The following is a 23,817-nucleotide window of genomic DNA, read 5'->3' as shown; positions in this document are numbered from 1 at the left end:
CAAAGTGTAATCACTGGCAAAGTAAAGAGAAAGGGATCCGTGAAATATTCTGTGGAACCATTAAGCGTCCCAAAAGTTCGGCTTACGTTTCACGGAATGCAAGTCGTTTAAAACTTTCCCGGGCAATCGAAAACATCAGTATAACTTTCGTTCGTTTTCTTCGGCAATTTCCACGCTTGTGAAAGTTCAAAAAACATCAGACTTTTCTCGAGCGTTACGACAATCTTGTGTAGGAAATATGACTCGAATGCATGGTAATAAATGATTCATTGTGCACTTGTTTTGTATCTCTCTCAGTTTAAAAATGAAAGAAGTCAGCGTATGTACAGCGTAAACGAGAGGGATCTCGGTCGATCAAATTGAAACCATTGTCGCTGTAGCGATGCTAAATGCGAAATTTTAGAGGCGTAATTATTTTCGTATGTATACAGTGAAGTCGATATTTTTAATACACTTGATATTTATGCAAATTCATATTTTTATGAAGGTAATTAAAGAACTAGGTAGAAAATTCTTAGTTAATACAGACTAATTCATCTTAGAAAGGAAATTTTGCTCAGCAAATTCTTCTCGACCAATCGATATTTTTTCATATCATTTTAATTGTGTTTAAACGTACGCGAACTAAATTCCGCGAATTATTTAAGATACTTGGAAAATCTTTGATGGAATGTTCATCCGGCGTAACTATCGCAAGAAATACTTTTTAACATTAAATAAGATAGACACCTGCGTAGCTGGAATAAATCTCGCATGGGGTTCCAAATGCCTTGTAAACAAATGTGAGCATTAAATTTAAAAAGAGCGTTTAAATAAATTTCGCTAGCAAGTTGAGCAACAAACGAATTGAATGTAACGTAAAATATCATCGATGAGATGCGTTAAATATTTTAAAAACTTCTGCATGGAAGTTGTATATTGAAACTACACTCAGAGCAACGTATCCTCTGAGTATCATACTTCAAAACTATCAGATTGTTAGCAACCGCCGAAAGAAGATCAATACCCATTGATTTGTCACGGAACGAATGCTTTTTCCAATATTGGATTTCATCACGTACGATCAAAAAACACGCTTGAACATCTTCCGACTTTTCCATAACAGTACAACGAAATTCTTGAATTCAAACGAAATAAACAAATAACATAACACGACGTAATAGAAAACATAATGGAACACAAAACAATCATTGAAAATTGTGCAAATTGTACAAATTTAGATATGCCGCCCATAACGTTACGTGAAATTAATTACGTACAAAACGTAAGTATTTCTATATAAGTACACGAGTACAATAGTTCAGATCTGCACGCTGGCAGCGTTACTTTACAAAAGTAAATGCAACCATATTACATTTACACTAAGAAAATGGAAACCACCAAATATCCAATCGAATGGCACGCACATAACACAAACGAGCCAAGTTAAATACCTAGGACTCCACTTAGACACACAACTTACATGGAAACAACATACTAAATCAATTATAGACAGATGTACTGGCTAACTAGTCGAAACTCTAAACTCAGCATAGAAGATAAACTAAAAATCTACAAAACGATAATAAAACCAATTTGGACGTACGGAATACCGGTATGGGGGACAGCAGTAATGAGCCACATAAATAAACTAGAGTCGCAACAATCGAAGATACTGAGATCAATAGTCAATGTCCCATGGTATGTCAGAAACGAGGATATACGCAAAGACTTAAAAATACCAACGGTCAAAGAAGAAATCGGCAGGTACGCAGGAAAATACAAGGAAAGAACGGCAATACGCCCAAACCAGCTGGCTGTTGAAGCAGGCAAAACTCTCATAGAAAGAAGACTAAAAAGAAAACACCCCACTGACGTCACTAAAGAAATAAAATAGTCAAACTCGAAGATGATATTCCGCTGAGGGTAGCCATCCACATGTTATTTAGCAATTAAGTTAGAAAAAATTACCAAATCTCCAGCTGGATAAATTGTAAAGTACAAATTAAATAATAATAATAATAATAAAAAAGAACTTTACAAAAGAGCTTCGAAGCCACGGGCCTATGGGTATTTATAAAATTACGAAAAACTTGCCTATCTGTACCCCACTGCACTATCTGCGCAAGACATGTCCCTAAAAAAGGCTATGATGCTGAGAGACCCTTCAAATTGAAAATGAATCGAGAGGAACAGAGGAAGAATAAAGGACTACCGCGTATCCAAACAACAGCATTGATGACACAGGTTGAGGATGAGAAACAAAGAGAAAGCAAGGATAAGCCGTGTTCGCATGGTAGCAGATGGACCGAAACGATAGTACTGTTGAATCTATCTCTACTGGAACATCTCAATAACAATTACTTTCCGCAACATCGACGGTATTTAATTCACGGAAACGTGCATGCGTTACGCCATGTCCCGCCACATTCACCGCAAGCCATCGAAATGGCTGTCGCCTCTTGCACCACTTTCCGATCTTTTCTCCTCACCCAGATTCGATCTTGCTACGACTCCATATCTTTTCAAATGGGCTAATAATCGTGTATCTGGACCATTATCACCCTTGAGAAGGGCGACTTGCGAACCGATAAGCTGACAATTTCGGGGAACTTGGAGTCGTTCGAGCGCAAATATGCACCGGATGCACATTCTACGCGCGTAACGTACACAGCCGTGCGATCGTGTGCACACGTTCACGCCGCGTGTCTGTATTAGAACGGGGGCGGTTGGCGAGGGAGAGGGTCGATGGGGGTGGTTACTGGGATTTTCAGTACGCGCGCGATCGCCGTGCCGAAAACACGGCTGCAGCGTGTCGTGCATCCCTTCGGCTGGATGGGCACTCCGTTCTCTCCGTGACGATCTCGAACTTGTTGATGTATCTCGCGGTTCAGTCTTGAAACATACGAGACAAACCTAACGAGATTGATATCAACAGTGATATGCATGGAAATTTTGATGGTTCGTGGAGTGTGTGAATTTGAACGAAGAAGTATCAGACTGTGATAAACGATTGGCAAATAAAATCGACACATTGGAACCTAAGTAGATAAGTTACGATAATATGAACCAATCGACAAATGTAGAATTAAAGTTGACGAAAAAAGGAAAGTCCAATTCGAGGCCCGTGAGCAAAACGATCGGTGAGAAATGTCAATCGTACGCTTCAATGATGTTACACCTACGGTTCTATCGAAAATTCGTTGCTTCAAATTTGTAACGTCCTAACAAATCCGATAGTTAAATATAAACGCGGTAAAGCATTCGAACGTAATTGTCGATCGAAGTTCCCGATTGGAAACTGTTCGCGGGTGGCGGAAGATTTCTCGAAGATTAGCTGACTGACTGTTTCTCGTTTCGACCTATCTACCTAACATGTTCGGGTGTACGTATAAAGAATCAGAGACGTGGAGAGAGACTGGTAACGCGGTGGAACAGAGGAGCGTAAATTAGGTAGGTACATGTGGTCGGGGGTTGGAGGTAGAAATTCGTGAATAAGATCAAAGGAAGACCGGGCCCTTTCTTTTTCCGTGCGCGGCGCGGATGGACGTGCTCTGGTTCAGGAGAATGAATTTTCAAGAACGTTGCAATCGTACGAGCTGCTTCTGTTCTCGTAGCGTGAGGTATTTTTGTTTCACGGTCGCTGCCACTTTGGAGGGAAAAAGGTCGGCCTGATGATGTATTATGCCGGTATTGTTGTCAGAAGTGTGCAATACACAGAATCGGTAGGCAAAGCGAGAACCCAGTGTAGTAAATCCGCGATCGATACCTTTTAATCTCTACACTCGAAGGCGCGATACGTTTCGAGTGTTCGTTACATCTCGGTATTGTACAGATGTTCGTTCAGCGTCGTCTACGGGTTACGACAGCTGGCATAACTAAGTCATTTAATTAATTGATGAGATTCAAAAACTTGCCGGTTTCACTTAGAAGGCAACGAGATTTCTGTGCCGAATCGAACTTCTCTTTGTTGCACTTGCATTTATCCAGGAATCGACATCTATTTCTTCGTAATTGCGTTTGATTTCGATGAGACGCGTTATCGGTGGATTTTGGGTTTATGATACGTTGGCAAATGGATACAACAGATAAAATTCAAGACTACGAGTTAAGTTGCAGAATCTTTCGTCTCTCCGAGGAAAGCTATTGACGATATGCGAATAAGAGTCATCGTGAACGAGGCAATGCATAGTTCTGTAACAGGCGAAATTTTTTTTACCTCTCTGACTCTAAATATCTTTTTTCTACTGCGACACCGAGGGCTGTGTAAGCATTTTTTAATGGCCCCGATCGTTCGATTTAAATGATGAATGTTGCGTAGGCGCAGCGAGTGTTACTACCTCCATATCTTTAATTCCTTTCCGAATTTATTTTCAGCCACGCCAAGGAAACCGATAACCGTGACAATTTACGCGCAAAAATTTTAACTTCTGAACATATTAAAAAAAAATCACACGTCGTATTTCATTGAGAGAAATTAAGTGTAATGGGTCAACATGGAATCTGAATTCATTTTTAGCGTGAAATGGAATTTTGTAAGTTAGTATAACTTGAACACTTTCCAGCTGAAAGTACACGAATTAAAAGGAAATCCAAAGAAGAACATCGCATTACGATAAAAGATTAATATCAATCCAAGATCATAGCGTATGAGGCGCAAAATTTTATTCTCCCTTTGCGTAAAAAGTGTCTACCGTCCAGTTGATTACAGCATTCGCATGTGTAAAGCATGACATACATATGTACATATATTGTCAATATATTTTTAAATATTCCCAACATGTTCCATATTGTCTGAATTTACACGCATACGTACATGTTTCATTCATGGATGTGATTCAACTAAATTGTTTGATGTGGATAAGCGAATCATGTCTATCAAACATAGATATAAGAAGGTACTGACTCTTAGAATTTACAGAACATTATTACTTATCATCCAGCAAATATATACTTGTCATATTTTTCTCCAATGATCAATATTTTACAATGATTCTGTATTTATTATTCTCTTTGACGGCTGCTCTAAAATCTTGAGATTTTTAATTCCCTTTCCTCAAGATTACTTTTTAAGAAATTATTTTTCTCACAAATTGCAAATGTATCGGATAAAATTTAATACGTAGTTAGCGATGGTTTGCCGCTTAAAGTATAATGCATTGTATGCCGCATGTTGCATTTTTCAGTTCTAGTGTAAATTTAAATACTTGTTGAATTTTAATATAATTTATAGTACGAATTTGACGCATTACGCGCGTAATTATTATTGTCATTACGTTGCATACACAGCGTGTATTCGATACATGCGTGCACAAGTTCGCGAGGTCTCTCCGAAATATTTCCAATATGCCGATAAAATCAATAAAGTGATGGAATTTGGCATATAGGAATTCCGTTTTCAGTAATTTGTCGAATTCAATAATTTACTGATTTGAAACTTCCCGAGCGAATACAATTCCTGAAGCCGGAAAGGTGTATGAACTCATTACAAATTAAATATTTACTTGTGCGACACTTTTACGTCTGGATCGATTTGGATCAAATCATATTTTTCTACCATTAGAAAATTTCTCACGTTCGAGTGAAATGTTGGAATCGCTATTGATATTGGTGACTTCGCACCTCGCTATATTATAGTGAATTCACTTAGTACAGTATCGAAGATTTTCTTAAAACTTAAAGATCTTTGATTTTGTCAGTTGAAAGAAACATGAAATCGAGGTATAACGAATTCGAGGATCGTAGCCGAACGAAACATAGACGACGAGTTTTGTATTTCTAAGTGATAGAAATATAAAACCGGCAAAATGAAGATTAAAATGGAAGAGGAATTTTGTCTCGAAAGACAGAGGATATTAAGATGTTGGTACTTTCGAGGATATAAAACATATCTAAAGAGAAATGCAAAATCTGGAAATAACTAAAATTGTCAAGCTGAAATGAAAATACGAAGGAAATTTATAAATTATAATGTAATATTTGTTTCATGAAGATAATTTACTATCAATTAAAAACCTTCTATAAGCCGAAGGTCTCGAACTTGGACAGCTTTTAAGACAATGTATAACAGCAAGCTAAATCTTCCACTCAAACAAGCTATTCTACACTCTTGGGACCTGGCATCTTGATACTTATATAATAAATCACTGCCTTAATCATGGGGTTTTGCTCCTGCAACATGAAGGAAATTTCCAGATCAGTGACACATGCTACAACCGAATTCACTTGTTGCTTGATATATTAAGTAACCTATCACCAGGGAAATATATTACGATAATAAAAAATCTGTTCTACAAATAAAAGAAAAGTTTCATTTTAAAATTCTTCGATAATTGTATATCGTTGGAGAATATTAATCATTTGAATTCGATAATTGAAAAGATACGAGTACTTTTGGTGACTCGCTGTACACTATAAAAAATTATCAAGACAGAAAACAAAATCTCTTATTATTAATTATTCTTCGTTATTTCGGTCGAAAAATTTTGCTATCAGCCACATCTCTTAATTTATAATTAACCTCGTCTTGCGTTCAAACGCGGAAACCCTCTGATACTTTACAGCGATCATCGAAAAAATCGTTCGAATGCCAATTTATACACCCATCGAAGGAAATGGAAGCCAATGAAAATTCACTGAAATTCGAGAGCGAAATTGGCGATCCGAACATAACTAAAATCGCTGTGCTTGCGATTGCGGTCATGGGTGAGAAAAAATTACGATATTGCGGGAAATCACCCATTACCCGTGTATCGTTAGTAACGACAACGACCGCGCGTTTCCTTTCGCCGAAAAATCCGCCGGCGAAGCCAAACGCGGCGAAAAAGCGGAGGATTTCTCGTGCTTGGGACGCAATCTTACCAAGGAAATGTGTCCACTGTTCAAATGATATTACTACATCTTGATAACAGCGGGGATTTCTTCTATAAGCGTGATTTCAGGCAAGTGCCACTGGCGTTCCGCCAGGAAACCACGCTTCCGAATTGCCTCGTTAAATTCCCCATAAATACATAGTTACTGTTAGCGACTACGAGAGAGATTCGCAAAATTTGACATCTTCGGGTGAACGTATCTCGTAATTTCGTACTTATGAATCCACTCTACAAATGTATAATACTACTCGTGGGTCTTTTTATTAAGTCGCGATATAACGCGTATAATTATTCGAATACGTTGATCAATTTATTGGAAAAATATATGAATTCTGCTAAAGTGTACGAACAGATGCAAATTAGTGGTTAGAAGCAGCGTTTGCTAATTAAGCTAGTTACTACAAGTTTGTAGGACCAATAGGTAATAAATTAATATTATGGGAAATATCTGTACTAAACTGTATACTTAAGGTATTTGTAGCGTAGATCGACTTTGTTACGATTTCTACGAAATTTTAACGATACGTTACTCAGTATGTTACCTATACGTGATTCGATTTTTAGGGAGTCTAGCTTAGAAATGGAGATATTCACCTTTAGAATTGAAAGTTTCAACACGCAATCTCGTTGTAGTAATCCCCGCTGCAAACTTGACTTTTCGATTGATTACGGAAATAGCGTTCTTACAAAATTGTTAAAAAACTTCGTTTTCGAATAGAAATAATGTAAAGTACGTAATACCGGTAATTTCGGCATCCAAAATGCCGTACATTGTAACGTGAAATTGACGATCTGTCCATTTCTGAATCGTTTGTTAGCGTGCGCGCGTGGAGACAGCCAAGCAATTTCTGCTTAAAAGAAGAATCGGAGACATACCTGAAGAATAATCTGACTTTTGAGCCTCAGTGTGTTCTACCTTCGAGGGATATTTATTCATTTATGAGTTTATTTCAAAGCGGTCCATTAACAATAAAATCATTAATGATCGTAATAATATGTTTACGAGATTAAGCGATACTCAATTACATGGAATCGAGTAGGTTCGTCCGTTTTAAAAAAGTCTACCGCATTATGAATCTTTTCAAAATCATTCGTGTCGACTTTAATGTTGCAATAATTTCTTTTGGATGAAAATCTAGGGCGATCCAGTAAAATGTGCTGTATGATTATAGGTGACCCACAAGATTTGTCATTCAGGAAGTGGCTGATCCGTCAAGAAATGATCTCAAATATCTTAAAGTTCTACAGTGGCTATAAAAATATTGCCACCTTCCTTTTCCATCGAAACATTTTTCTATTTAACCTCCATTAGAATTTGAATTTACACGAAATCCATGGTTTACCTATAATAAGTTGATGCAACAAATCTCTATTTAAGTTCCATATTCACTTATGTCGGTAAAAATATGAAACTGCAGAAACACCTGTAATCTATTTATAGCACTCAACAGTGTCGTCTAAACGATATTACGTCGTGACATATTTCATCCGTAGAGACAAAAGGGTAAAGGATCGCGGGTTATTATTCTTTTTTCTTCTTTGTCTTTTACGTTTTCTTTCTATCGAAGTGCGCGGAAGTTGCGCGTTCCGCGGACGAAAATAATTATCGTTGTACACCAGGAACAGTATAGGAACTTTCGGAGAGCAACGTTAACTGCACTTTAATGCGTATGTAATAATTACATTCGTCTAAACACTTATGGTAGAGGTGCAACGCGAACAAATAACTTTTTCTATTTTCTTGAAAGTTTGCGAAATCTATGTAACTTATCGATAACGTAATGAGGAAGTTGTTGTATGAACCACGGAAAAAGCTGTATAACTAATAATTATTCGACTTGAACAGTTTCTTTTCTCTCCAACTTTCGTTCTTCTCTTTTTTCTTCCATCCTTGTAGGTACTTTAATGCTGTTTCTTAGTGGAACAAATTAGGGATTGCTCAACTTCAATTATAGAATTTCATTAATTACGGTTTTACTTGTTTCCTCCATGAAACTATAATGACTACTAGTTGGTCTACTATTTTGGTATTAATTTTAATGTTAATTATTTCAATATTGATATGAGGGGTAGAATAGATTCACCGTAAGTTAATAAATATCGTTGATGATATTAAAATTCTGATTACAGTTTCTTATTGTAAATTAACATATATTATCTCCATATAAGCATTTTATTAAAAGTATAACAGTCTCAGTTATAGGGTATATAACAGTTTGAACAGGGTTATAACGATTAATATTTTTTCCATAAATTTCTACATTATATTTCCTTAAATATTTTTCTTACAAAATGCCTCTTTACACTGCTTAATATTTTCTTTCGTGAACGCAAGAGTAATCTTATTAATGACGTTATGTATTATACATGTAAATCATCTTCTTCGTGTCATCCTCTTTTATTACACTTTCAAATAATTTTATTGTAGTTTTTTATTACACATCGCTATATCGAAAGTTGAATTAATTTGAGTAACTTTAGAGAACAATAAATCTAAATGCTAACTATTGTACATCATCAGGGATAGCTACATCAGAATTGTACATTCGGAAAATAATGCGAAGATGTTTAATTGAGCGATTCATAAAGCTGCAACGTTGATTAAGCAGAACGCATAAAGAGCAATTCAGTGTAACAATGTGGTATCATTGTTCGATTATTATTCGAGTAAAATCGTGCATCGATTTCGCGTACGACATAATCAGTTGCATGCTTCAGTAAGAAAGAAACAAAGAATCGATTATAAATATGTACACAATTTTCCAAACTATTAGAAAACGTAATAACCAGCAATGTAATAAATAATAAGTAATAGATAACAAGCAATAAATAATAATATTTTTCTGTGATATAATAGTTTAACATTAGTCTGATAAAATGCTTTGTATTTATTTCGTAGAAACGTATGAGTAACATATCTATTCGCGATTAATAATTACAGTAACATTAATATTTTTAAGTTCAATATCAATCACAACCTTTAAATTCACCTGATCTTTTCTCTTTTTACAAAGAAGATTTTATTATAAATTTTTCAATTGCCAATTTAATTGCCAAGAATAAAAGAAGTCATGCAACAAGCGCTGTTTTACTTTTTTAGTTTTTATAATTTTCTTCTTTCTCTTTTCAATTAGTATTTAATATTCTACATTAACGTGAGTATTAAAACAGCTATTAAAAAGGGAATACTAGAAAAAATACGAACAATGTATCCGACGCTAGAATGCGGATGTGCAGTCCTAAGGGAAGTATATTGAAACAGCCGGTCTCGCGATACTTGCATTTTTAAAATGAAATTTTTTAACGAGTTCTTGAACTAAGTATTATTATCGTTACACCTTTAAACATTTTTACGTTTATGTCATAACTTTAATATTTTGAATTAGCTCATTATATTTTCGCTAAAGTAAACTCGTATCATATTAATTACTCTCGCGCGATAACTCGAGACAAGAATTTATTTTCGTGCGAGATAAAATGGTACAAGGGTACTTCTTTCTTTAGATTTTTACGAAAAAGAACGTTCGCGGCGTGATATCGATCCATTTTATTGAAACACAGTCGGAAATTCGCGTACTTGAATTCTGTTTAACCACGTTACTGTGAATTCAATTCGCGACGAATACTTTTCACACGTGACTAATCTTAACTTAACCAACTAATCGTTCGTGCCTTTTGGAAAATCGATGTTCAATGTTTCTATATCTGCTAACTTAATTCCTTAATTTCAGGTAACTGGGAAGTAAATCGTAATTCGTGTTATCGGGAGACATTTGTTGAAATTCAATCTGCATCTGTAAATTAAAATTGAATGCGATTCCGAGTGAAGTTTTAATAATGCTCGCGCTAGTTTCATTTACAGATTAATAACTAATTAAAACCACCCGAAGAGGGAGCACGCAGCAGCAGAACGTCGATGTTTAACATTCTGATTTCCAATTAATTCCATTTGTTTTCCGATAAAGTGTAAACGTGATTAAACAAAATTTATTCAAGCGCTTATGTCGATAGATCATGCGACTAAAAGTTTCCGAAATTATTCCTTCACCTCTACTCTTCGGATCAACCTACATTCTTATTTATACCCACAATGCAAAACTTAGATAAATATTATTTATTAATGTCTGAATGTTATTTTATTAATAAGACATAGCAAATACTCTCGAAAATCGTCATCGATAAATTAGAGGAAATAAGATCATACGCAGGCGGGTATGATATTTCTCCGTAACAATGGAAAATATTTGAGGAATTAGCGAAAATTTATTAGCCGCCAAAAACGAGCAAAGGCTGAACCGGCGCGTTTTCAGTACCCCATGAATGCACCAACAGCTCGTTCTGATTCTACTTTCTTCTCTGTGTTCCCCGTTTTGCTTTGTTTCCTCGCAATTTAATCCCATTGTCGTTACTCACCCGGAACCACCTTTATTTCTGGAAGTTCGGTTCAAAGCTTGTTGCGAAAGCTTTTTCTTGAATACCTGTTCCGCTGGCGATTAAGAAATTGCAACTTTCTTTTCCGGCAATAAATCAGAGAAATCGACTTAAATTTCTTAATCGTTTGCAAAAATTCATTAAATTGCGAAACTTTTTGCTTTGTTATTTTATCAATGTAATTACTTATATCTACACTTTATTAAAATTCCGCAAATAAATAAAATTTTTAATGGTTTCTCACGAATACTTGCTTCTTAAAACATTAAAGGGTTCACCCTACTGACCTTGCCATTAAGTTATACTTAGCTTAACTCGTATTTTTTATAAACGCTTAGCGGACATAAAATCTTTTACTGCTTTTATCACGCTCTTATAATACCGTCGGCAATTGATTCCACTAAATGAACTGAAGCTTAATATTAAATTTCCTTCGTACACTTATATTAATATTTCCTCCGTCATTTTGCTTCAAGTCATCTTCGCTTTTAAAAGTTCGTCATAAACCTTCGCGACGAAGTTTTCGTTCAAGTAGTTGCTATCTGTTTCACCTTGTCGAGTCATAATAGGCCGTTCTAATTTTTTGGCAATTATGATTATTCTTTAAAAACGACGTTCAATATTCGTCTGTAACATTTTGCTAGTGTTAGCATTAAAGTTTCTAATTCATAATCGGGATAGCGAAAGTCGTAATCGACGGGTTAATTAAATGCCACACTCGTTCGAACTTTCGCTATGTTAACATTCCAACTGGCTAATCGAATACTGAATTATTAAAATGTTCTATTAATCTTTTCCTTACGTGGAAATTTAACAGTGGAACTATTTACACGCGTATCACCACGACGAAATTAAACTATGCCAACTATTTGGAAACTAAATGCAAAATAATTAGGGAGTTTGAAACTAGTAAAGGTGCAATATTTCATTACCGAAGGGAGTAGACATACGACGTAGATGGGTTAACTGTTAGACTCGTCAAAAGGCAAGAATATTCTGTTTAAACGATACTCACATCAGACTGATGCAAGAAAATGGAACGAGTAAGATGCGTTTTAATAAATCTTCTTCAATTTATCACGAAATTCAGTACTAACCACTTTTTGCATTTTTTTGCAAAATCGCGTTGCTCAAACACTTTTGTTTTACATGAATAATAATAATGGATTTTGATGTTATGTATAATACACTGGAACAGGATACATTATATACTTGCAAAATTTTTTTATATAGGATTACAAAAAATAACAAGATCATACAGCGATTATGAAAACTTTTCGATAAAATTGTAATTCAATTCGTTAAATTTTGTACGTTAATCATATCAAACACTATGCTTGTATAATAGGCTTTCACTTCGAGAAATCCATTATGTATCCCAGTACAATCATACTAAGTGTTCTTGCCGTATACGTCTAATAACCATTATCGTCATTATGTATGTCATTGTAATATAGAAGACAAGAAAGGGATACTCCAAAGAAATAATTTAACTAGATACACGCGAATAACGATCCACTTACCCAGTACGAGGCATAAATAAAGAATGGAGCCTCCAATATATACAATAATTAGTATAATCAACAAGCGGATGGTTGTACGTGGAAAAATAAGTCGGAAGTATAAAATAACATTTTTCCAATTGAAAATACCGTTTGAAAACTTGTCACGCACAGCGTGAGCTTGTCTAATTTCCAATTGGACGGAAGTGGACAATCGACAGCAAGTTATTTTATACGTGAAAATAGGTTGAAAATACAGTATAAGATACTTTTGCCTGAAGTTTCATTTATCGAAAAAATTGAACTTGATAGCACGTCGATGTGGTACTCTTGGCTTAACTTGTAACAAATAAAAAGATTTCGTAGTATTTTAAGAAGATATTCTGCTATTGAAACGAGAAATCATATTTCATTGATAAAAATCTGCTGGTGTTTCGTTCAAACTCGAGATGCCTTTTAATGTCAGAAAAATACGATCGAGTGAAAAGTGAGCAAACGAAAAAAGCGAAAATACGCAGCAGAGTTTATGATGTTCGAATGAAAGCGAACATCATAAAGCAAAGTTGATGGGTCGCTTTGGATAAGTTTGCAAGTTGCATTGTTGGCTATGGTAAGTAAGTAAATAAATCGCGGGCTGTCAATCCGGTAGGTGTTAGCAGTTGCTTTAAGTTGCTACGTACAAAGGGAACCGTAGTATGGCTTGGAATTGAGGGATGAATCGATTTATCTCCTTTTGTCTCGCTTCTCTCGTCCTTGCGGTAACTATACGCCTCTAGGTAATATACTTTTAGATTATTCGAGATTATATCTAAGGAGGAAAGGAAACGAAGCGGAAATTAGCGAAAAGTGACAATAATATTATGAATTCAGTGGCACGGATTTAATATAAAGTTCTGCTTATTCTACTTTCTGTTTGTCGTCTCGTTGTTGCTTGTATTAGGGAACTGAAGGATTTAAATTGGAACAACTTGCCGTTTGGCAGGCGCAGTCTAAGAACGTGGTTAGTATAGAATTTACGAAATCGTTGTACTACTTAATTAATATATTGTCATGAATATACAGCAGATCGGATAGTATAGATACTTGACCTTGTTGGGAAAATAAAAGGTTTCCAGTTCTTGTTAAAACGAAATATCGATTAACTAACAAGTTTTACGTGCTGCTTTGTAATTTGATGACACGTGTTGAATTTTTCTTGTGAATTGGAGATGGTTAATTATCATTATTAACATGGAGAAGTTACTTAGAAATTGCAAACGAATTGCTAAAATAAACTGTAAAAGAATGGTAAATGTTCGTATTTTTACAAAATGCCAATGTGAATGTATCGATATATCGATATCCATGGTATTTCAAGTCGAAATAAAGTCGAAATGTTATTCGTGAATTACGTAAAATAAATTGAATTATCAGGGTAGTCTTCCTTATTTCTTGCAGCTTTTCAATCAAATACTTGCGAAGTCTATGCATTTTCTTACTTCTCTTTTACCTCAATCGTCTTGAATACGAAAAATCGAGTAAGGAAAATCAATCGGAGGTTCCGCTGACGTGACAGAAGCTGCTAGTTAAAATTAGAATTTTCTTTATCATTCTATCGGAACAGCGTTTTTCCTCGGCTCAAGCACAGACAGAATGCAGTGTCTAATATGAAATGTCATAAGATGGAAAAATATTTGAATTGAAAATAGTTATTAGAAACGGTTAAATGTAAGGGCGCAAGCAGAAAATTTGGTAAAAATCCGAATCAACGCGGTGGGAACTAGAATTAACATAATATGAAAAATACATTCGCCGGAGGGAAAGGCGCGAAATATTATACTCAAATATTTACTATTTGTCACGTGATTTTGGCGAACGTTATTTATTCAAGGATTTAAAATTCAATTATCAAGAAATTGAATAAAACTCGGTGAAATTTTCTCTATTTGAAAAGGAATTAAAATTCAATCTTTCTTCGATAAAAGTGGAGCTAATTAAAAATTTACTTTACCGAAGCTTCTTTATCTTTTAATGTGATTGACAGCTTTCCAATATTACACATAAATGTGAATAAACGTTGTTAATACGATTTACATAAACCAAGACATTGTTCGTTATCGTTCACTGTTTAAAATTACGAGGTAGCAATTTATCGAAGTTTTAACGGCTTAATATCGAAGATTCCAAAAGAAGAACGCGATAAATCACATCTTTCGTTTTTTACAGAAAAGATTCGGCTGGAATCTAAAGAATAAGATAGGAAAATATTATTCAAATGAAACTGTTACTTTTTTCCACAAATATTCCAGTAACCCATTTCATTCCATCACCAAAGTACTATGTTGTTGCAGTGATTGTTATTATTTTGAAACAGTTCACTCGGTACAGTCGTCGCACGAATCATTTCTTCCCTTTTGTTTGCTATTTTTTTTCATCCCTTCTTTACTTTACGTGTTTTTCTCAACGTACACTTTGATTTCGAACGCAGTTTCTTTTTTGTGTATGCGTTAATAAACAAAAGGAATGAGTACATTTTGCCGATGCATGTTATACCGAGTACTTGATGACTCTGTTTCTAGCGTTATCCTTTCATTTAACAAATTGCAAGATGTTAGAATTCTAGAACATCTTCCTTCCAATTTGTTTTCACTCTCTCAGAAATTACAGTTCATCCTTTCTAGTAAAATCTCGTTCCTGCTTATCCCATTCATGTTTAATTTCTAAACTTGATTGCAACATCACTTTTTAGTATACTTCATTCTGTATTCAGAAGTAGGCACCCAGAATTATAAACAGTGCACTGCAAACTAAATGGAGTTTGAGAAAAAGTGATCAAGTTTAAAAAGAAATTCATTTTATTCGCCAAATGTTCTGAAGAATATTTTAGATACTTTGTGTATTTTGTAATTCTTGTACATGTTTATCGTTGCTGTATATGTTATCTTAGATATACTGTACACTTCTGCATTTTATAAAGATACATTTTATACATTTTTATAACTCTGAAGTTCCCATAAATGTATACAAATTTGCAGTTTAATAATAATAACTAACAGTATTAATTACTGCTAAGCCACAAATATATAGGTGTGCTGAAATAAAACAGCGCAATTTTTATAACGCGTAATGTGGAATTTATATCAGGAAACTGAAACGTGGACACGGTCGTCGGTGCGTGACAATTTGCTCTTAAAATTTACATATTTAAACCGTTGCTGTTGAAAAATAAAACGAGATTGAAGAGATATTTATTCGACAAAATATATTACTTTCGTTATACACAATTACCAAATTCTACGATATCTAAATGAATCTGCATTCCCAAACATACTGTATAAATCGTTCTGATATCTATAGTATTATTTCGCAAAGTATGGTTTATTTAGGAGAACAATTTTGAAAATATATGGGTTACAGATGAAGCATGTAGCTTCTAGAAATCTTGAATACAAAGGAATGGAGTAACGCGCGAAAATAATTCCCTTAATCATGCGGAAACGGAGGAATCATAATTCTACGTTGAAATACGATCTAGACCAATTCTTGGCACACGTTTGCATGTAGCAACTTTTTCACACTATTATCATCGTATTATTCTTATCGTTTCCTGCTTTTTCTTTTGCGCATGTGAATTTAAGTAATATGATTTATTTATCTGCTCTCTGTTTAAATTTTTAGTTTACTATACCGAGTCACAGTCAAAGTGCTAATTAAGGTCCAAGTATAACAAAGACTAATTATCTTGAAAAATGGCTCGTTCCTTTGACAAAAATTCCTTTTAACATGGGAATTAGAACTTGATTTATAAAATAAACAGAATTATCATGATATATAAAATAAACATGATAAAAGTGTATAAGTATATATAAGTGTATAAAATTAACATAGACGAATTGATGTTATTCAAATCAGTTTCACGGTAGAATGTATGTAAAATGCAAAAATCAAACGAATTATTCAATGAATTAACAAAAGAATTAGTTCGAGGTATTTTAACGCTTACCAGTATCTAGACACTCACCGATTTGTGATAATATTATTTAAAAATAACGTGAATTAATAATTACTCTCATATGGGGACATCAAATTTATACCATAGAAAACGAAAGGCTTGTGAAAAATTTCGTCTTCGTTTCTATTTATAATGGTTACAGAAGCTATCAGCGCTTACCGTTATTTTCGTTTGATGCGTTTTCTTATCAAGTTCTATATCCCATTTTCATAGTATGAAATTATGACAGTGATACGAAAATAATACGAAATTTAATATTGGACCTAATTAATCAGTATATAAATATTACGATAAATGCAACGATGTGGCGATACTTTCTGCAACTACTGTATTTATCATTACTGTAGTTTGGCTAATAGTTCTGTCGTCATGAGTATTACAAAACAAACTATCGTCAAGGGTTAAATTGCTCGTTAAAATGTTGATATACCCATTAATATCTTTTACCAAGTACAACGTGAAAGCAGCGAATATTCAGTTACGGAACGTACGTAGGGCGAATGCGAAGCTAATATATACCTCGTATGGCAAAAGGTTGACTCTTCTCTGACAGTGAATCGTTTAAACCTCTTTAAATCATTGAAATCGTTAGGTCCATCGAGTTAAAGACTTAAAATCTTAAGGACAATAGCACTTCTGTTGCCACGGCGAGAACTGTTCCGCGAAATAGTCCGGCAAGAAATAATTAAACGGCTAGAGCACCCTTCAGGCAGTGGCGAAACTCCGCTGTCGAGTCTGTGAAATATTACTCCACGACTCGGTTTTCGCAGTCTGTCCTTTTATTTGACGGAGCGCGCGATACCAGCGGTTTCTTACTTTGATTTTGTTCCATTTCCGACAAATGTCAAATGTCTTGGATTATGCGGGACGAGAGCTGATCGTGGCATGAATGATTATCGAATAGTCTCGGTTGAGCGTGGCCATCTCGAAATTTGTCACATTCTATGCTTTCTATGTATCTTCGATGATTCGTCATATTGTCGCAGAGTTAAACACGTTGCTTTTGTTTTTCGAAAGAAAGTCCATGGCGGCAGAGAAATACTGCGCTATCTAACAGTTATTTAACTTTTTTCATGGTTGGTATCATCTGAAAGAATATCATTAATATTGTTAGTATCGTTAGTCTTACAACATTTTTGTCTCGTTGATGGCATAGATAACAACGATAAAATTTAATCAAATTATTTTCGTTGAAATAATTCCATTAAACCGAAACAGAAAAGATCAATTTGTCAAATTTCATGAATTTCCGATAAAGAATTGTGAAATAATGGAGTCCAATGAAATGCAATCATTCCATACATATTTATAAGTATTGATTCGAATTAGCAAGATAGATTAACAAGTAGAACCACCTTTACATGTAAAATTAAGTATAATTCGATGCATAAGATGTCTTATTTTATTTATCTAGGGTATTCCACCTAAATTGTATACCAAATAACTTGTGAATTATACAGACCGCACTAAGTGGTGCTGCGTTATCGAAATGCCTAACGTTTTGAATTTTTCAAGCCTTGCACGATGCAAATTTTCGGCAATCCACGACGTGAGATATCCGCTTCGCCATTAGTTTTGTGATTAATATAGATTTTTGATTTTGCATAAAACATTCAATTTTTGAAGAAAAAGAAGCTCTTGGGGAACATCTACATCCTCAGGACAACTATTTATAGAGATAGAGATCGTCACAACTGAACAAAACTGTGCAGGTTAAAAGAGTCAAATAGAAAATATCACATAAAACTGATAATCTGACGCTTATCAATAATAGATGATTAATGATTAGAGATAGTGATCGACGTAAGTTACTAATATTCACTGGCGCGTCTTGATAACATTAATCAAGTTTTATCTTCGAAACTATTAATCGCGCAGGCATAATCTTCTTTCATTCTCTTTAAGAAAATTTGAACTTTCCTAAGCTTTTCCTTAACTTCGTTTAATCAAGCTTTTCTTGATCTTGTAGACGTTACGAACTTTAAATTGATGCATTTCTGTTGATAAGTATTTATTTCGAAATATACAGGGTGCGACCGAATAACATGTACAAGCAAGCACGAGGTGATTCCTTTTAAAAAATAAAAATAAAATATAGAATAAAATTGTTTCATTTAAGGTTTAGTTTTCGAGAAAATCCAAGTTGAAAATTTATCAAGTATATTTGAACATGGCTAATTCCGGACTGGGAAATATTAAACAGTCGATAATATATTGTTCTACGTGTAAAGATACGTAAAAAACGTAACGTAGAATAAAATTTTTTCAAACTCGATTTTTTCGTAAACTAAGTCTTATTAAATGAAAAAAGTTTATTCCATATTTTGTTTTTATTTTTTCACAAGGAATCATCTCGTGTGTATTTGTGCATGCTATTCGGTCGCACCCTGTATACGATTTTTAATCCATTCACTGCTAGTCAGATTTTTATTATCTACCTGCTGTTACCTAACTGTATCCCAAAAATTAATTTTCATACAAAGTCTATAAATATTATATCCTAAGATTTTCAAAACGTATGTATTTTTTAATGAATTATTCTAAAAACAGTTTTTCTAAATTTATCTTTTCGGTAAAAAATTTATTTTTTAATTTACGTCCACAGGTATGTCGGCCATCGCATGTACATAGCGAAACTACACATAAACTCGGATCTATGAGATGTTATGCAGCGAACATATTAAAGTTGTTAAGCTGTTGTTCACTGTGAGAATTTCATCTAAATATTTCGAGAAATGTAGACATTTTTTAACAAAATTTTACGTTCTTCTGTTTTCCTATATTCCTAACGATAGTATTCTGACGTTTCGTACCGAAGGCAAGAGGTAAACATCACATTCTTCTTGAATTCAGTGTGTCTTGAAATTCGATAGAAAACTTTCGTGCGAGTGAAATCAAAATGACTTTTGTCCGCACAGAAACTTACGAAGCGCTTGCGAATGAAAGAACATAAAGAATGCCGGCGATGTCGAATCCAGATGTATGCAGTTCATAATTTACAGAACACCCTAAGAACTTTCATAAGAAGTCGAGGCACTAGACAACGCGTTTGCACTTTTACGTTCCTGTCTTACACTTAAACTTTAAATTGCATTCAGCAACTTTTCTCGCGGGATTTCATTAGCTTTCGATGAAATAAGTGTGTTATTACTTTACTTTAAAAATGTATTTTGGTATATTATAGCAGATTACGCTATGATTTTATGTAGCCTATTAGGAAAATGAGAAGATGGCAGCAAATTGAAAACAACTATAAACAAATTATGTATCTGTTTGTCTTATATAATTTCTAAGAATAATTTTTGAAAGGGTTCCATGAAAACGATTTATCGATCTTTTACCGCGTGTTATCATAAAATAAGATTGAAAGCAAACACATATACGTTTTAAAGTAATTAGGGGTTAGTTAGTTAGGGGGTAATTAGGGGAAGTTTATGAGCAATAAATGCTTCGCTAATCGATGACTATTTCTATATAACAGAGTTTATTTTACCGCTGGAAATAATAATTGAAATTACGTGATTTTAGATGCCAAAAATATGGTGCACTAATTTCATTTCTTTTATATCGGATAGTTATAAGTTATTGAAAGAAAGTGCTCGAAATATGGTCTTTCCACATCTTTTAGATTAACTACGAGTCAATTGCGATATAATTCCAACGCCACTTTCCACGGAAATCTTCAAAATTCTCTAATTAGCAATATTAAAGTTACAATTGAAACGGAATGGCTCCATTAATCTTACTTCGAATTTCCAACCGAATTTCTGATCCAGTTCAGTAATTGCCAGACTGCAGCAGTTTATGCGAATAATAAATTGGATTAGGCAACATACGAGTATATTTGAGGCCATTTAAAAACTGTGTTATATCGAATAGATAGAATTATATTGAAATTACATTAATTAATTAAATTGATATTAAAACACGTGTAATAGAACCTTGGTAACGTATTTATGGAGTTGCAGCAATTTATGTAGGAAACAATACATATTGCAAAGCCTTTGTAGTGCTAACAATAAGCAATAGAGATGATGTACAATATTCTCTTACTGTGCTAACAACATTCTGAATTCGCATTTGTTCTGTTAGAAGCAGGATTATTTCCTGTATAATATTTCGATTGTTGTCTTTGTAATATACCTATGAAAGGATATATACCGTCGAAACTCTGTTTAACTTCATAATTAACTTCTTGATTTTGTTCCCAGTTGTGTCTATTCTTCTAAAGCAGCGCAAAGAGTTCTATGACGTTTAACAATAATCGAGAAGACTCTCATTGTTAACAATATAATCTAATAACGTAAAAGTATTAATTAAATACCTGTGTTATTATTAAGGCAATTAATCTATACTCTGTAAACTGTTTTGCAGTTACCACGAACCATAATCGAAGATCGTCTACGTTTGACACGTTCTTCAATAGATAAGAGTCTCCGAAAAAATATGAAAAAATTCGTATATCACCTTCAAACCTTCTAAATTGAGATGCTTCAAGTTGCCTATCCTGCAAATCTTTTTTAGAGAGAGAGCTAAAGGTACGTTACCTGCTTGTATGCGAAAAATCGACATTTACCAATTTGCTTGAACGTGAAAAATCTCGGTTTACGAAGTAACAGTTAAGTACCGTTCAAAAATCATTGAAAGTGAATTCACTAGAAACGTTAATCGCGTGTAAAATATCAATATTTTACGACGCAACAAAAGAATTGAATGGAATTAATTTAAATTCTAAAATTTTGCCGTGTAATTTAAAAAATATTATTTATATAACCAAACAACATTATGAAAATTCTATAAACCATATAAATATCAATAACCAACCTAAATTTAATCCAAATAATAGCAGTGATATCTCTATACTTCAGATCATCTGTGAAGCATCCATGAACGAACTCAAGAGTATAGTCTATCCTTTTTTCCCCACCAGTCTGTTACAGACTATCGACTAAGCATGAATATTTTTTGCTAGATAGACATAGATAGACCGTTATCATTTCTAGGGCTCATGGAGACCCGCCAAGTTTAATTTGGCTACAATCCAAGTATAATTTTGCCTGAGAAAGTGACGATATTATCTTGTAAGACCTATCCTGTTAAATTCATGTCTCGGTAAAAATAGGAAAGATAGCTAGAAGAAATTACTTCCGCTACACTGTCTTGTAATTCTCGAACATTAAGCTAGTTTACTATTCAATTAAAACATAATCGTATTCCAATTGTATTTCGGCTTTCCAATTCTTTAGAGAAATATTAAACCTTTCTCTTCATATACATGCAAAGTAATAGTTATGTGTTTGAATATTTATTAAATCTGAATTGAAATTTTTTCACATGTTACAGTACCGTATAGCTGTCTATATTGTTTTTTGCTGAGACTATATATTTATGGGCTATATATTTTATGAGTCAATTTTTTCTCTGTGAAAGAGAAAACGCATCGATTTTTATTCTCTATAAAAAACCCATCGATTGACATATAAAAGAATGTATATAGGTAGTCCCACTTAGGAAGCTATTGATGTTCCTGAAAACGCAAAAAGATGATCTTGAGCGAAAAAGTCATAAATCACAATGTTCGGTTATTTTCAGCTAACGCTGCCATGGCACGATATTTCATAGACGCGAAACTAACATAAACGAGATGTCTTCTATATTTCCGTATTGACTATATCTTTGATAAGATGTCAGTATCATATTTGTTTACATAGAGTAGTATTTTAATTTAGTTTAGCTGTGTTGCATCGACATTATTTGAAAGAAAAATTCCAATTTGTTCGGAGGAAGAAAAATTGTGAAAAAAAGATAGATAGGTTTTCAATTTTCTTTACTTAATTCGAGATTAGTATCCGAGTTTCGATAAAAGGAATACTAAGTAGTATCACGTGGCCAAATTCTACTGACTCTGCAAGAAAAGTTTGTGGTCTATGTTGCACAAAATTGCATCATGTCGGTACAAAGGAACAGACGTGTGGAAATATCAACCGGGAAACGATTTTGACCAGGACAGCTCAAATTTGATTCAGCTTTGTCTCGTGAAATGTCACGACAGAGCGCGTTTTAAAGCGCTCCATTTATTTCTACTACGTTCGTTCTCGTACGCATTAAGCGTAGATATACATACTTTTAGCATATACGATAAAATTTGTTCACGAACAGCCATTTTTTTAAATTAAGTTACATACAATCCAAACTGTTATCTACTATTATTGCTGTATTATTTATTATTAATAGTGATAATATGGTATAATATAGCAGTTTAGTAACTTGTAACGTACGATAATGCAATATTACCATTTTACATTTAGTATAATTTATTTCCTTCTCTCTCGACGAGATAGTTACCGAGCTTTACCAAAGTGAAGATAAACACCAAAGAAATATTTACGAAGTTGAAGAAACTAAAAAAAGAGAGCAGCTGGTCAAATATGATGATATTAATATCGGATTCGAACTGTAGGTGAAATGTTTCAAGGATGCCGATCAAACTTTTCTTTATTTGCAAACGGGGAAGAAGTCGAACGAGGCTAGCAAGCCACGCGGCAACGTACAAGACGTAGAGGTGTTTACTGGAGAAGTAACAAATTTTGGCACAAAATTTTTACGATATTTGTTGGTTCTGCAGTTTGGGTCAAGGAGAATTCGAAAGTTGATCCTTTCGTGAATCGATGGGATGATGACGACGAAGCGGCAGAAATATTCCTAGCGGTATGTCTGTGTACTCCTTAATGTTTTTCCCAATGATTCGCCAGCGTTTTCGTTAGAAGCTATGCAACGCTTTCAATACGATTGCCTGCACTCCTTGGACATTTTTATTTTATACTTAAATATAGGGTACTGTTGCAGATTATGAAAAAAGGCAGAGTGCTACTACACTGTATAATATATTGGTATTTTTATTGGTGTTAACAGAAACACACATGATTCTATTTTAAAGGGTATCATGAGTGAAATTTCACTGCACGTGAATTTTTGTTTTGATACGAAAACATTGCAATGTTACTTGTGATTCCTACAAACAATAACTTTTCTGTTTTTCATC

The 23,817-nt window shown here is 34.1% G+C and overlaps 1 protein-coding gene across 2 annotated transcripts in view; it reads left to right on the top strand.

Moving 5' to 3' along the window:
* The first annotated feature begins 2,765 nt into the window (after positions 1-2,765).
* LOC132910634 (tyramine receptor 1-like) overlaps positions 2,766-23,817 on the top strand; it is a 99,297-nt gene continuing 78,245 nt past the window's right edge. For both annotated transcript variants that reach the window (XM_060966434.1, XM_060966432.1), the window contains exon 1: positions 2,766-3,432. The gene's annotated coding sequence lies outside the window, so the exon portion shown is untranslated. The remainder of the gene's footprint in view (positions 3,433-23,817) is intronic.

Source organism: Bombus pascuorum, chromosome 9 (genome assembly GCF_905332965.1).
Source record: "Bombus pascuorum chromosome 9, iyBomPasc1.1, whole genome shotgun sequence".
Classification (NCBI taxonomy): Eukaryota; Metazoa; Arthropoda; class Insecta; order Hymenoptera; family Apidae; genus Bombus; species Bombus pascuorum.
This window is presented reverse-complemented; position numbering and strand designations above follow the sequence as displayed.